The following is a 14022-nucleotide window of genomic DNA, read 5'->3' as shown; positions in this document are numbered from 1 at the left end:
AAATACATCAATAAATCAATCAAAAAAATTAATAAAAAATTTAAAAAATTTAAAAATCAATAAATAAAACATTTCTACTCACCGACTGCAGCACCGGGAGCCCTCCAACAGTGTGCTGGGACGGGGTCCCCCAGTGTGTGTCTTTCTCTCACTCTCTGTCTGTCAGTGTCAGTGTCTCTCTCTTTGTCTATCAGTGTCTATGTGTTTCTGACAGCGAGGGGAGAGGAGAGGGGGAGAGGAGAAGAGAGAGAGGGAGGGGGAGAGGAGAGGGATGGAGGGAGGGGGAGAGGAGAGGGAGGGAGGGAGGAGAGAGGGGGGGAGAGGAGAGGGGGGGAGAGGAGAGGGAGGGAGTGGGAGAGGAGAGGGAGGGAGGGGGGGGGAAGAGAGGAGAAGGGGGGGGAAGAGAGGAGAGGAGAGGGAGAGGGAGGGAGGGGGAGAGGAGAGGGAGGAGGCTGAACGGGCCCGGCTGCCATGAAGAAGCCGGGCCCAAGACTTTGGGCGGGGCCCGCCTCCAGCAAGATGCCGGGCGGGTGGGCCCCGCTGAAGGAGTTAAAGGTAGGTGACCAGGGGAAGCCGGAGCTGGGGTCGTCGGAGTGGGAGCTGGGGGATGGGTTCGGAGCGGGAGCTGGGGGGGTTGAGAGAGCCAGCTGGAGCCAGAGCAGGAGCTGGACGAGGAAGGTGCAGCCTGATCCTCGCAGCCCCAGTGAGCCCATTCGGCCAGGGCAAGGGGCTGCGTGCTTCGGACCCCTCCCACACAGTTTTGGGCGCCTGGAGCTACTGCACATGCGCGCCCACTGTAGCGCGCCTGTGCAGAGGTCCCGGCACTGATTTCAGCGCAGGGACCTGGCTCTACCCCCCACAGCTCGCGCTGCGCTGCGCCGAGCTCCAAACGACCTGCAGGGAGCCGGAGAATCTGATGGTATTTTTTAGGAGCACTTTTGGGCGTGAAAAACATGCGTCCAGGTCGGGGCTGCACCGTTTTAGGCACGGCCCGAAACTTGGGCCCAAAGTGTTGTGTATGGAGAAAGAGTCAGACTGAATACTGTGAGCTCAAAGTAAAGTGTGACCTTAGTCTTTTATTGCAGGTCTCTAGAGTGCCTCTCCAACCTGTGAAGCCTCCTAAATACCTGTGCTCCCAAGGGATTATGGGATCCCTTGGGACTCCAGGGGAAGAGCCCTCTGGTGGCTGTACAGAGTAAATACAAGTCCACATATATAACACAAAGTATCTATATAAAGTATCTATACAAAGACTTTGTAGACTCTGGGACGTTGTACTACGTTAAAGGTGCTATATAAATAAAAGTTATTATTATTATTGTACGAAAACAACAACCAACAGAATTGTCAGGGAAGTAGAGAAATCAAGCCCCATCATTATTCATTTAGAATACTGACCTGTTTCCCCTTATTTCCAGCAAGGCCTTCTTCTCCAACACCTCCAGATTCACCCTGTCAGAAGAGAAAACATTTCAGTAATTCTAAAATAATTTTTTGTGAACACAAGCTACATGTTAGGAATTCAAAGCAGAGTGGCTGCTGATGGTACACGTTTTAGGATACGTGTTTAGAAATGTTTTGGCTGTGGGATCTCTTTCAAATATTAAAACTTTTTAGTGGGCAGCTTGGTGGCATAGCATATCTTTTTAGTAATGTGGATTATCACAGGTGTTTCTGCGCCGTCCATTTCACAGTTAGTGCGTTCCTAACCTTAATCCAAGGCAAAGAACGGCATTTTTCTCCCATTATCGGGCTAGTTAAGTTTAAATGCAAAAAAGTATATTTTATGATAGCATGCCAATAGCATCCCCCACCCCCCCCGCCATATACCTAACTGGGGTGGGTTGAGATTTTATGGAAGGGATGGCTCAGACTAAGGGGAAATTATTTACTTTTTAAGGCTGGTTCCAGAGCGCTTCTTCAATGTCAGGTCTCCATTCCTGATCTACTGTCAACAACATTCTACAACAGATCCCGTATTGGGGGTAATATACTGACGTGGATAGAGAACTGGTTGGCAGGCAGGAAGCAGAGAGTCGGGATAAACAGGTCCTTTTCAGAATGGCAGGCAGTGACTAGTGGAGTGCTGCAGGACTCAGTGCTGGGACCCCAGCTCTTTACTATATACATCAATCATTTGGATAGAGGATTTGAGTGTAATATCTCCAAGTTTGCAGATGACACTAAATTGGGTGGCAGTGTGAGCTGTGAGGGGGATGCTAGGAGGCTGTAGGGTGACTTGGACAGGTTAGGTGAGTGGACAAATGCATGACAGATGCAGGATAATATGGATAAATGTGAGGTTATCCACTTTGGTGGCAAAAACGCGAAGACAGATTATTATCTGAATGGCGGCAGATTAGGAAAAGGGGAGGTGCAACGAGACCTGGGTGTCATGGTTCATCAGTCTTTGAAAGTTGGCATACAGGTACAGCAGGCGGTGAAGCAGGCAAATGGTATGTTGGCCTTCATAGCTAGGGGATTTGAGTATAGGAGCAGGTAAGTCTTACTGCAGTTGTACAGGGCCTTGGTGAGGCCTCACCTGGAATATTGTGTTCAGTTTTGGTCTCCTAATCTGAGGAAGGATGTTCATGCTATTGAGGGAGTGCAGCGAAGGTTCACCAGACTGATTCCTGGGATGGCAGGACTGACATATGAGGAGAGACTGGATCAACTGGGCCTTTATACATTGGAGTTTAGAAGGATGAGAGGGGATCTCATAGAAACATATAAGATTCTGACGGAACTGGACAGGTTAGATGCGGGTAGAATGTTCCCGATGAACCAGGGGACACAGTCTTAGGATAAGGGGTAGTGCTATTTAGGACTGAGATGAGGAGAAACTTCTTCACTCAGAGAGTTGTTAACCTGTGGAATTCTCTACTGCAGAGAGTTGTTGATGACAGTTCATTGGATATATTCAAAAGGGAGTTAGATATGGCCCTTATGGCTAAAGGGATCAAGGGGTATGGAGAGAAAACAGGAAAGGGGTACTGAGGGAATGATCAGCCATGATCTTATTGAATGTTAGTGCAGGCTCGAAGGGCCGAATGGCCTACTCCTGCACCTATTTTCTATGTAAATACCGAATTGCAAAGGCAGATCATGGAAACCCATCCATTCAAACACCAAAGCCAGGAACTTAACAGGAAGGGCAAAATAACTTACACAATAACAACCTCATGGGACAAACACAGTAAAAACTGCATAAACTGGCAAATTAGTGCACAAGCCACTTTAAAACTTTACACCGTACACATCATGTATTGATAAAATGACCAAACACATGCAGAGTATGCAACAACATAAAACATATAACTGAAAGAGCTCTCCCATTGTTACTCCATAAAAGGATGGTAGAAGTCTGTATGAGTGATATAAATCATCGGTCCCTTCTGATTTTACTCCATTGAAGGACTGTCCTGCCCCAGTCGAGAATGGATTAACTAGATTGCTATCACCTTGACATCAATTGTCCCCGTCATTTTTTTTGGGTGCGTTGCCCATTCACAGTTTCGCGCATGCGCGATCTGTAACATTGCAAAAGCTGGTCCTGGGCTGCGCGGCATGGGAGCGAAAGTCCATATTACCCGAATACCTCGCTGTTTGCTCTGCGCAGACTGAGAGATCAGCTGGGCTAAAAGTTCAAACAGCTTTCTGATGAGCATGGGTTATAAATTGGCTCGGAGGATTTTGGGGAAAGGATGTCTTTAGCGGAAAGATAATGGTATGATGGGTAAGAGTCATTTAGCCATATCTGAATGCGTCAACTTGATAACTCTGTTTAGGTTTTATTGCATATTGTAAAGCAATTAGAAGAGTTGGGTGTCTGGTTGTTTGGTTTAAGTTGTTATTCTATTAGCATTTGTATGTACCTTTGATGTACTATGATTTATTGATAGTATGATTAGAATGTAGTGATCACAGGCAAATTTAGTATAAGAAATGTAAAGAAACACTCTTTTAGCAGCTCACACTATGGTTGGCATGTGTCTCAAAAGCAGCAGCATAGATTGGTTTTGTGAAGTGTGTATCACAGTAGCTCTCATACTGGTTTTGTGTGGTATGAAGTTTAAATAAAGACCTGACCCTGCATTACTACAACTGAGTGTGTGTGTTATCTGATGTTTAAAGCAACAAAATGAAAAAAGAACAAGAAAGTAGTCCAACACGTGGGGCCGGCAGAGAGTTGCCCAACCGTGCAGCTTACAGGGAACGTTGCTTGACGTGCCATGCTAATTCACTGCTATGTGCCATCAGGCTATACTTACTTCAATGAGTGACAAAATCACTCCATATAAAGGTGAACATTGGAATATCTGATATATTCTACTTGTACAAAATAACTATGACTGATTCATGACTTTTAAGTTGTTATTTGATCATGCACATTCCGCTGATTTCATTTGCAATGGGAAAATGATCAATTGATAAGTTTTAATTACCTGCTGCCCATTCAGTCCGGCTACACCAATGTCTCCTGGTGGGCCCAGTTCACCCTAAATCCAAAATCATTGGGAAGAAAAAAAGTTTGCAAATTAGCTGCAATGAATAAAGACCGTTTTGATTATTTTTAAATGGTATTCCACAAGAACAACATAATTGCTAAAATGTTGCAGGTCTGTTAAACCCAAGCAGCACATGGCCAAAGTACAACAGCATACTTCCAGAAACGTTTGCACTCCGCAATACGAATGTTTTACCTTCTCCCCCTTCTGTCCGCAGGGTCCTTCAGGTCCGACGGCCCCTTCTCTTCCCTGAAAAGGTGTCAAGAGTCAGTTACAGGAGGCTATTTTCCAATAAACTTAATGATTGGAGACTTTGCACAAATATTCAGTGGGGGGGAAAAGAAAAAGAACCATATATTACGCCAATCTTTTGGTCACTGGCACCTGGATTTGTGTCTAGCCCAGACTAATGGGATTAAGGGCCCTTTTCTCAGCTAGATATTCGAGTACTATGCAAAATTAAATTGGACAGTCCCAGCAGAGTTCCCTTTATGTGACCCTGTGGCACATTATTGGGGCAGAGTAAAGGAAGGTTTACTCTTCATCTGATTCCGAAATCCGAAAAAAAAGCACTCCACACTTCACCTTGAGCATAACCCCCCATTCGCTCCCCTTTTAAAAAATATTTTAAAATGTTCATTATATGGCCATGTTTGTATTTTTATGGATAATGTATGCCTACTTCTGTTCTTGGATATGGTTTAAAATGACAATTTACTCAAGTAAAATAGAACAAATAAATAGATTATGCTTTTTGAAAATGCCTGAAAAAAAGTTCTCCATTTTATTAATTACTGACAGATTCTCAAACTGAATTATTTAAATCAAGGTCTGGGACTATTGGTAAGTGGCCATAACTCTTAAATATAATGCTGTAACAGAATGTTATTCTGGGAGTAACATCAATAGATGGGTTGCCAACGTCATTTATCTGCTCATTTTCAAAGACCCGGGGGCTGAAATTCGGTACCAGGGCGGTAACTGAGTGAAGCGGGACTTCCTGCGCCCGGCGCGGAAATCCCGCCCAGACAGTGAAATTGGAGTTACCGCCCCCGAGAGGAAGTGGAGTGCTAAGTGCGGGAAGTTCGCAGCGCTACATGTAGTCCTGCGTAGGGCTGGCACGAGCATAGGTCCCTCCCCTTCCATTAAAGGAGAGGGGACGCTGCGAGCTCTGCAATGGGGCGAGGGGCCACCACTTCACCACCAGAGAGTGGGTGCTGTGGCTGTAGCCCAGCACAGAAACGGAGCGCCAAGCTGCAACATCGTGGCAAGGACGCCGTGAATTTGTTAATGCAAGGCCGCGATTGTAATTCAAAAGTCAGCCAATGAAACAAAATGGCGCCCCGCACCTCCCCTTTAGTTTTTGTCCTGCGAGCGGGGTGCGGCCCAGTTTGCGACCCTCGAGGCTGGCGGGGACATCGCCCGCGGCGACCTCATCGGGTGCCACCAAAGTTCTGCTCCAACGCAAAAACGGGTTGCTGCGCACGGCAATGACATCATCGGGGGTGCTAACCGGGGGGGGGGGGCGCTAACGGGAGGCACAAACGCTGCGAATTTCTCCCCCCAGGTATCGTAATCAAAAGATGTAGGAGTTATAACCTCAGAAAAAACACAGCAATATTAGTGTATTGCGTTTATCCTGTTAAAATAAACAGGTTAACAGCTTCGTAAAAGAGGACAAAGTCATTTTATATATTGCACAGCATCATTTCTCGGTTAAAATCTTTTAATACTTTTTTCTACCTTTTCAATGCAGCTTTGTGTTTTTCAACAAGAACATGAAGATAAAATTACAGAGAGCAATATAAAGATTGGGACATACACATGATGTTAAGGTAAAAACTGAAATATTATGAAAAGATTAGTATTTTTAAATATTATTTTTAAAATCTTGTAATTTTTATCATAATGTAGAAATAAGACATTCCACAAACATAAAATTAGTCTTTCAGGGACAGAACCGGTTGTTTAGCAGTCACTATGCTGTTAAAATTCCGGTTACATCTATTTCACCAAGGCACAATATTTAATGGGATGTTTAACAGCGATATTAGCATTGAAAAACGTAAGTTTTCATCAGTTCCTCTGAGTTCACTGATTGCTTGCTATGGTGGGATCCACCACGCAATCTGTGTCGGAGCAGTGAATAACTGACCGCATCTTTAGGATTTCCATGTTTAGCTGCGCATGTGCTAAATCTTGAAGTTATGGTCAGTTTGCCATAATTGCCACTGCAAAGTCTGGGACAATGATTCCGGTTTGAGGCCATCTGCAATAGCTTGTGGTTGTAAACAGGTCTATGGGAATGATTTAATTGATACTATTATTGGTTCTGTCAACAGTAATAACCAGCAATTCTTTTATTGCATCACATACTTTATATCCAGGGCTTCCAAGGAATCCTGTTGGTCCAAATGGTCCTCGGTCACCAGGGAGTCCCCTCTTGCCAAAGGCACCATCAGCGCCAGAGCTTCCAGGTTGCCCCTGAGGAGAAGACATGCCACAGATAATTACGATTGTTTAGAATATAGTCTGGTTTCTCAAGGCACTGCTCGTGAAGCGAGGATGAGGCCAGCTGTGCCTCTGGGGTTTCTTTTTTCAACACATTTTTGGGATGTGGGCATTGCTGGCCAGGCCGACATTTATTGCCGATCGCTGGTTGCCCTGCGAAGGCGGTGGTAAGTGTGGCTTGCAAGGCCACTTTAGAAGGCAATTAAGAGTAGTGTGTGACTGGAATCACATAGAGGCCAGACCAGGTCTGGATGGCAGGTTTCCTTCCCTAAAGGGCATTAGTGAACCAACTGGGCATTTTTTGACAATCTGACAGCTTCATGGTTTTACCGATACCAACTTATTTCCAGTATTGTCTTCCCACTCAAATGCTACCATATTGCCACTGTTGGCAATTCCAGGCTACTGCTGGTATCTCACTGCATAATCACATAGCAACAGCATTAAATACAGCAAAGTACATGGAAATAAATATATCCGACTGAAATGTATGCACCTGTGAGGATGCTCAGAGGTTTGTAGAGGTGTTGCATTGTGAGTTCACGTGCTGTTCATAAGACTCAATAAAACCCCAGTCAGTTGGGCTTAGGTCATCCACAATGAGTTGTGAGCCTAGTGGATGAACTGTAATGTGTAGTGTGATTGTTAAACCTTTGTTAATAAACCAACTAATTCTTAATAGCAATGTGTTGCTATGAATTCTTAAGCAAAGAATCCATGAGACTTTTGATGGGAGCAATAAAATGCCATACAAGTGCAAGCCTTTGTTACTGTGTACAAGATACATCCAAATCAAATAATGTCTACTCCATAGCTATGGAGCTAATCCATCAGGGATACCTTTTTACTTTAGCAGATAAACCAGACACAGACAAACATAAAATAGCTATACATTCTCCACATAACTGCATACATAATCAAACAAAATTTAGACATAAAATGTTCATGATGTTTTTATATCAGAGAAGACTTACAGGATATCCATTTAGTCCCTTAGGGCCTGGATCCCCGATTCTGCCCTGGAAATGCAAAGTAAATGAGTTTAAAACAAAACATTATCATTTAAAATTAGAACTCAGTAAACAAATGATATGTTTCAAATTAACTATCAATCTACTTTCCTGTTAAATAAATGTTGTGGCGGGGTGGTAATGTATTTTGGGTGCTGACGCGTGCATTACAGAATGGTTGCAGCAAGTGACTATTCACGGTTCTTTGTTATTGGAAAATGCTGAACAAAGATGGGCTACTTCCCCATGAGGGCAAGAGGGGAGAAAACAAAGGAGAAGTGTTCTGCTAATCACTCATATACACCTCTCATTAGTCGCTCAAGATTGATCAGAGCATAGACAGGGGAGCTGGTCACTTGTCTGGCATCCCAGCTGTAAGAATAAAAGTGTTTATTAATGATAACACTGATTCTATGTATGTATAAATGTTGAAAATGTAGATTATACGGAACGGCTGCAGTTTGAAGAGTCAAAATGGATACCTTCCCCAAGTTCATGTGTTTTCTGGCTGGGCATAGCTTTGAAACCCATTGAAATGAAAAGGTGTTAATTGGAAAGCCATTAACCTAATCAAGGAATGGCTCCGGTCCTCCAGACAGACACATGAGTGAGGAGAGCCAAAAAGGAACTGCCCTGGAACAAAAACCCAAACCTGGGGCTTTCCGAGAAACAATGGACCTAAGGGATATAAAAACCCAAGCACAAAGCTTGCTCGCTCTCTTGTCTCTTCTTCTTAGCATATGGCAAAGCAGGAAGCCTCCCTCCACTGAACCAGAAGCAAGGACAAACGCCATGTGCTTTTGTATACGTATTTATAAATCTATAACTCACTATTGTAACATCATTGTATCTGTTGCAACTAAGTAGATCCGTAGGATAGCCGTCGGCTGCTGTTTCTCTGATGGACGTGCATGTGTGTGTGTTTAATAAACCTATTCCAAATTGTTTTAAAAGAATCTGTCTTGCTGTCAATTTAATGCCAGAGATTTAGAAATCTTACATAGCCAAGCAATGACGCATAGTATAGAGGGGACTGAAGAAGGGGAGAAAAATAATGAAACATTTCTAAAGATCTCAGTATAAAAGTAAAATTGCATTCAACAAGAGCCAATGTGATATTATATTAACCAGGTCAGCAGATGTCTATTTTCTTACATTTCTTCCTGGCTGTTTATTACAGACATTTCTGCCGATGAACATTTGCCATTTACTAGTACCAGAAGGGGCAGTGATATCTGTACTGGCTAACTATAAGGGCCACTGCAGTCTTTTCCAAAAGATACAACTCTCTCACAACTTTTCTCAGTTTACAAATGACAATGATTTATCCCGGCTGAATAAATCATGGGGCCGATTTTCAGCAAGACTTCCGCCCGCCCAAGTGCCGCCCAAAGTGCCGCCGATCACCGGCGAGGTACCGGATGGTACTTTGGGTGGGATATTCATGAAGAAGCCTCCTCAAAGGTTGGCGGACGGCAAATGGAAGACGTACGCTGCCAATCTGGGTGGCAGCGGGCGGGAGGTCGCATTCTCGGCGGCAGAGTTGCTTGCCGCGCAAGTGCCGCCGAGGATGGAGTCGGGCCCACGGAGGGTCGAAGACCTGAAAAAAAAAAAAACAACAGCAAAGAATTTTAAAAAGTATCTGAAGACCTTCAGGGGACCCCATCCAGGTAAGTCACTGTTGAAAAAAAGTATTAAAATGTTCACTTACCTTTCATTCAGGTTCTTCATACTCACCGTCAGGGACAGACCAGCCTCCAGTCAGCGGTCCACCCCCGTCCCGCCGACTCCCGCCCACAGGAATCTGGGAGCTCAGCGGGCGGGAGGTCAGTTGTGCCACTCGGCCGTCTGCTGACGTCAGTGGGAGTTTCCCGGTGGCTCTCCCCTCCCGCCCGTTCCCGGCCACCCTGAAAGTGGCACTGGGCGGATCTGCAGAAGGAATGTCGGCAGCAGCGGGCGGTGAGGTGCTGAAAATCGGTCCACATGTCTCCAAGAGTTTGAGAGGCAGTGATCTATGACTTATATCGGATCCCAATGCCATTTGAATCGCCTAGTGTGCAAAGCATGCACAGTGGACGCTTGGCTCAGTAAAACATGGCGATACAGCAGAACCACTCCAAAAAGGGAATTTCTACAATTATTTTTGTGGGACCAAGTGGAGCAGGACTCCTTTTGTGAGCAGAACAAGAATAATGTGGGCTAGTGCTGCCCCAGGCTTGCCCACCTTTACCCCAACCCCCCCCCCCCCCCGACCTATCTTGCTGCCAGCGGGGTCAGCCTCCAGGCTGCCCACTATATTGCGTCAAGCCAGAGCTGGTAAGCTGAAGCAAGGATCCAGTTTGTTGCCCGCAGTCCACTGGTGGCATTGTAACGAGACACGGCCCTGAAAATGGACCGGCCTCCCTCCACACTATTGGGCAGTGAGCTAGCAGGCTTTGTCAATCAACCAATCTATGGTTAAAATCTACTCCCAAGTGTCTTCCTCCAGCTAGGAAAGCAAGGTGGTCTAAGACGTCTCCACAATAATCACTGCCATTCATTGAATTGAACAAGGGGAAGTTTAAGCAAGGAAAGATAAATCCAGTCCAGTGAGATACTCACTCCATGACAATGAGAATTAGTGGAAATCACTTAACTGAGGGCATGAGCATTTAAATGACAGTTGGGCCTGGGACTTGAACATGCAACCATCTCCATAGCAACCAAATATTTAAATTACTAGAGCACCTCAGCAAGAAGCTAAAAAAATATTTATGAAACTCATCTGACTGAAACAGTAGAAATATTTATTCATGCACTGCTGTGCAACAAAACAAAAATAAAAAGCATTTTATATCATACAATGAAGAGACGCCATTATTCTTGGTAAGTGGAGGGAATTGGATACGTACCGGTGGTCCAGGGGATCCTCCCACACCTGGTTTGCCATGTGGACCCTGCAAAATAGTTCCATTTGGAGAATTAGTTTCAAGAGCTTGGATCCTGCTTAAATAAAAAATTCTCCTTTGGTCTCCTTGGGCCATGTGACAGAGAGGATGGGCAATGGGCATGCTCTTAAGCCTACACTGCTTTGAGTTAGCCATTAGAAAGCTTGGCTCTCTCGACTTTATTTGTCTTCTGTTCCTCTCCTGTTGGGAAACACTGAGCCTTTGCATATTTACTCAGCAACACCGGCGAGAACAACATCTATCAGTAGCTTGGCAAATTGAACCCGTGACCTCTCCCAAAGACACGAACCAAGCTCATGTTCCAATGTGCTATGGTGCAGTGTGATAGTGCTCCAACACACTGTGCTATTCTCCATTGAAACTCCTAACAGGTCACCAGAGACCGACAGTCGTTTGCACAGATTTCATAGTATTTTTCATTATTAAAATTCAAATTAAATTTACCAATCAGCAACAATTCTTCAAAAGCATTGTTTTTAATTTTTAAGTCTTACTTACTTTCAGACCTGGTTTTCCTGATTGTCCCGGTAACCCCTGCTTACCCAGTTCTCCCTAAAATTAATTATCATACAATTAATGATGATTCAATGTAGGATAAAATTATGATGCACTACTGCACAATTCTGTGGAACAGTCAGTCATTTCTGAGCACCAAATAATGGCAGACAAACCCAGTTTGTTACTCCACCTGCAAAGAAACAATGCTTCATCATTCACTGGTGCCCATGATTGCTTTCCATTAATCCACCAACACAGCTCAGTGCAAATCTAACCTGTTTTCCCGACCCAGAAGGGTGGAAAAACAGCACTGTCAAGAGGAATAAGCATTTGTTAAATTTTAAACAGTAATAAAACTATTCATCCATTTTAGTCAAGAATCTTATACAAACACGCCATTGCATGTCATAAATCACATTTCACCTCGGAAAGGATGGTAAATTGTAGGAAGCGTATATTTTCTGATCAGCAAAGTCCAGATAAGAACGTTGTGCATTACATTCTCTGTGTGCTATTTTTAGGCAGATGTTGAGCTGTATAAAATGAACAAGTTAATGCCTGATCAAAGTAGCACACAGGGGAATGTACGACGAGTCCATTGAGTGTTTGCACTTGAAACTCCTTAATTGGAAAATACACAGAAATATACTCCACTTTCTAAAATGATACCTGATCCTTTATTCAACTTGATGAATTCTGTAGCTGCAGGCACTCCAAAAACATCATAATGTGACTTAACATGAAGAACACTCTGAGAATTACTAACCATTGCAAGTTAAACATGAGGGGGTAGAGTTTCCACATTGGGCGCAATCGGCAATCCGGGCGCAAATTGCACTGGTTTTCCGAAGTGAAGTTATGATTCAAGTTTGGATAATCATTTGCATATCCACAAACATAAAATCTACCATGAACCAGCGCAATCGGGCATCATCTTAGAAAGTAATTGTTTTTTTCCCCTTGCATTAAAAACATTCCTTGATATATTTAAGAGTAGTAACTTGGTGCAGTTTTATTAGTACAGCTGAAAATGGGATTATCATAAAGAATAAGCATTTTTAATAAGTGGCTCATCTACCACCTGTGAGTAACCTAATTTTAAATACCTGAAAATGACTTTAAAATACTATACCTAATAATTTACTAGTTTCATTGGCGTACAGTTGTCAGTTTCTTAATAAATTAAATATTTCTTAATATTTATCAACTTTTTAAAAAGGTGCCATTAGTGCCCTTGCACCTTAAAAAAAAGCTTCATTTTTAGAGCCTCCTGGAAGGCCTGCAAAAGGGCCTTGCTCATTAAATTGATCTGGGGGCATGGCCAGTTTTGTGGGTGGGGCCGGCTCCCAGTGAAATTCTTTTAAACTGATCGCGGAAACTCGCTTTGCGTTGGATGTAACTTGCGCTTGAAATTCCTCGATCTTTTGTGCTGGTTTTGCCGATTTCGGGTGAATTTTGCAAAATCTACCCCCAGATGTATTACAATCACACAATATAAAGATGGCAGCACTAAACTGAAGTTTGTATTAATTTAAAATACTGTAACTCATGCAGCAAAGTTATTGCCCAGCAATACATTGCTGATTAATTTTACACCGATCACAGTAGAGGCTTCATCTTTCAGCAAGAACATTGCCAAACAACTGAATGCATTATTCTCTCCGCCAGAATCCAAGATTGGTTGTGTCAGGACTAAGACGGTCAAGAAAGCCGCTTGAGTGATCATTGAGAAATACTGCACCCGCCTCGGCAATGACTTCCACACAAACAAAAGGGTGTGCGAGGGGATCGCCATCATCCCCAGCAAGAAACTCCGCTGCAAGATTGCAGGGCATGTGACACATTTAATGAAGGGGATCCAGCGGGGGCCTGTCAGAGGCCTCTCCATCAAACTGCAGGAAGAGGAGCGAGAGAGGAGGGACAACTATGTTCCAGAGGTCTCTACTCTGGACCAGGAGATGATTGAGGTGGACCCAGATATCAGGGAGATGCTGAAGTTGCTGGACTTTGGCAGCTTGTCCAATCTGCAGGTGACACAGCCTTTGGTAGGAATGGCCTTCAGGACCCCAAGAATCTAAAATTATTTGTACCACATTGTTCTAATAATAAAAAAGGCAAAGGAAAAAAAAACCCCAGCATACAATAACTCCCTCCACACAAGCTTAATTTTTATCAATTAAAAGCAGCAGTGTTATCTATGTGTTGAAAATAATCAGGAACAGCAACAACAATCACGTCTCAGACTTTCGATACAATGAACAGATTGACCTTTCTTCAACATTGTGAATTTTTATTGTGTAATAATTATTAACCATTTCTTTTTAATCAGATGCTGAAAATAATCCTTTTCATTACAAGCATGGCATGAACATTTATGTAAAAAAATTACGCTTCAACTTTCACAACTTTTGAGAGACTGAAAACTTTGACAACAAGGTATTACACGTAGAGAGTAAAAAGTAGTAAATTCAAATATAAAAGAAAATGGCCCAGCTCATATATAAAGAGGACAGCTGTCAAGGAACGGAAGATTATGAAAATAAGAAT

At 43.6% G+C, this 14022-nt stretch overlaps 1 pseudogene; it reads left to right on the top strand.

Moving 5' to 3' along the window:
* The first annotated feature begins 9599 nt into the window (after window positions 1–9599).
* Window positions 9600–13553, top strand: LOC139232743 (small ribosomal subunit protein eS17-like; annotated as a pseudogene).
* Window positions 13554–14022: the final 469 nt, after the last annotated feature.

The sequence above is a fragment of the Pristiophorus japonicus genome, chromosome 20 (genome assembly GCF_044704955.1).
Source record: "Pristiophorus japonicus isolate sPriJap1 chromosome 20, sPriJap1.hap1, whole genome shotgun sequence".
Taxonomy (NCBI): Eukaryota; Metazoa; Chordata; class Chondrichthyes; family Pristiophoridae; genus Pristiophorus; species Pristiophorus japonicus.
The sequence above is the reverse complement of the archived record's forward strand: the minus strand, read 5'-3'. Positions and strand labels throughout refer to the sequence as shown.